The 2,737-nt window shown below is 39.7% G+C and overlaps 1 non-coding gene across 1 annotated transcript; it reads left to right on the top strand.

Moving 5' to 3' along the window:
• The first annotated feature begins 2,229 nt into the window (after window positions 1–2,229).
• Window positions 2,230–2,331, top strand: LOC117284876. Its single transcript, XR_004515945.1, has one exon. It is a non-coding gene; the product is annotated as a small nucleolar RNA U13 (small nucleolar RNA).
• Window positions 2,332–2,737: the final 406 nt, after the last annotated feature.

Below are 2,737 nucleotides of genomic sequence, written 5' to 3' on the forward strand. Positions count from 1 at the left end.
AAGGAGTTGCAAAACGTGGTTGGCGTTTACAAGCAAGAATGGGAAGAGTGTATATGATGATGCTAGATCTACAAAGCATATTATAAAACTGGATTAGGAAAATTATATTAATAATAGAGCTAGTCTCCTGTGACACAGGATTTAACACATTAGCAAGGTCACCAGAGGGAGATTTTGAAATGGTTATTCTAGAAAGTAGGAAAATGAATGACCCACATCAAATGAAGTAGTGAAGATAGAACTCGGTGGTAGACTGTAATACAGTGGATCAAATAGCTCAGAGAACTGAACATATCAGGACAGATTTATTATATAAGACAAGCAGACCAACCAGTTTACTAAGTTCTTTGGAAGTGCCTAGAGGATAGTTCATTTACAAAAGCAGTAAGTAATGTGATAGAGAAGAAACACTAGTGAAATATTTCACAGTAGCTGTCCTCTGGGAGCCAAGGTGGACGGGAAAAGATGCTATTACCAGTCTGAGCTTCCTAGTAGGAATAGGACCGATAAGATTTGGAAATATGAGAGATCATGCGGCAGCACTTAGCCATCAGAAGGAAGGTGGGTATAAACATGGGTAATAAGGCTGAAGTGACATCAAAGAGAGCCACCTGACCCACAGGGAGCTAATGAGGTGGCTCATAGAATATTGTATTTCTAGGGACAAAATCGATGAGCAGCCAACAAGGATATATTTTCAAGGTAAAAATTTGGTAAGCAGAATTCTGAAGTCAGCTGCCTCAATGGAGAATCATAACTCCTTTCCCCCTACCCAGCCCCACACCAATTCTAAGATCCATAACACCTAAAATGAAGAAGAGGGCGGGTTTCCTCTAGAAAGGACCCTACATCGTGGCAATTACATTCCATTGTGTTTCTAGCCCTTCTCCAAAAGTATCTGTGACCACTTATACATCTGAGAAAGAGGAATGCAACCTTTTTGAAGTCTAGTGGACCCAGGAAGTAAGTCAACACTGATGTTCAGGAGCCTGAAGTGTTTTGAGACCCCTTTATTAAAGAGGGGCTGGAAGAGGTCAGGTAAATATTGGCCCAGATCTGTCTCACAATTGGCCTGGAAGTTGTCTCCATGACTTTGAAATGAATAATTATATTGAGTACACTATCAGTTGGAAGAATCCTTACCTTAGTTCCTTGATCTATGGAATAAGAACTACTGTAATAGTAAGCCTCTAAAACTCATGCTCATGCTCCTTCCACCACCCCCCAGAAAAACCCTCCAAAGGCCAAAGTAAGTAAAAGAGTAATGTTTCATTGAGGGAAATAGAAGGACATTAAACAATGCAGGAGTCATGGTTCCCTAGTAGCAATAGGCACCCATATCACCATTTAATTCATCAGTCTGGCACCTGCTCAGTAATAGTTCCAATTGCATCTACCATGCATGAATTGGTATCTTCACCAAAGTAGACTAAGAAACCAGTGGTAGATGGTATATGGCTCTGGATTTGAGCAAATACCATGTTTTCCTGAAAGAAAGACCTAGCTGGAAACTAATCAGCCTTGAAAACTAGAGATCAAAAATGCCAGGGCCAGGGATTTAGCTCAGTGGTTTTGCTGCCTGCCTCACAAGCACAAGGTCCCAAGTTTGATCCCCAGTACAAATAACGAAAGAAAGAAAGAAAGAAAGAAAGAAAGAAAGAAAGAAAGAAAGAAAGAAAGAAAGAAAGAGAAAGAAAGAAAGAAAGATGCCAGCCCCAATCCTTGCCTTACCTGCCTTACAAAGTAGCTGCCAAGCAAAAGAATAGTAATGGCAAGTAAGGCAAGGATAGACTGATTGGGGCTGGTGTTTTTCATCTCTAATTTTCAGGCTGATTATTTTGCAGGTAGGTCACATTTTGGGGTAAAGAAGGATTCTTTTTCTTCCTCTCAAGAAGGAAAAGCAGATACCAGTCTCATACTGGCTCAAAAGGACCTAAATAAACCATCTGATATTTTGTACTGGTCATACTGGTCCACTATAGTGATAGTACCGTGTTATTTGGAACTGATGAGCAAGAAACAGAAGCATTCTGGATGTTCTGATAAGATATACACTCCAGAAAGTAGTAGATAAACTCTGCAAAGATTTGAGGATGAGTCACGTGAATGAATTCCTTAGGTATCCAGTGGTCTGGGGCCTGGGGAATGCTGCAATTCCCAAGTTTTGAACAAATGATTGCACCTTAAGCCTTCTACCACTAAAAAAAGATCTAAAAGTGGACTTTTTGGATCCTTCAGTTCATGAGAGTGATGATTGGTTGTTCATGTAATATGCATGAGATGTGCCTCCCTCAAACCTTGTTATGACATTGACACATTACCCTTTTGATCTGAAAAATAAGTAGGCCTTTTTGGGTCTTGAAGTAAAATATTCTACACTTGGGAATACTGTACTAAACCATTTATTGAATAGCATGAAAAGCTACTACTTTTTAGTGGGGCTAAAAAAGTTTCTGTGGCAAATTCAAGCTATGGTTAATGTAATCCTACCACTAGAGTCATATGCCCCCCCCAAATCCTTGTTATTAAAATATGTGTAGTAGAAAAAATTGTGGAGTTGTTAGAAAAAGGTCCAAATAGAAGAATAAAATGCAGACTGTTAGTGCTGTAGAGCAAGCCCATATCACATGGAAGGAGAGAATTGTATGGCATGAAAGGAGCTTCTGGCATGATCATAGGCCTTGATAGAGGTTGAACACTTACCCTTGCAACATCAAATAATTATATTCCCAGAACT

The sequence above is a fragment of the Fukomys damarensis genome, unplaced genomic scaffold (assembly GCF_012274545.1).
Source record: "Fukomys damarensis isolate Sample0158 unplaced genomic scaffold, DMR_v1.0_HiC HiC_scaffold_39, whole genome shotgun sequence".
Taxonomy (NCBI): Eukaryota; Metazoa; Chordata; class Mammalia; order Rodentia; family Bathyergidae; genus Fukomys; species Fukomys damarensis.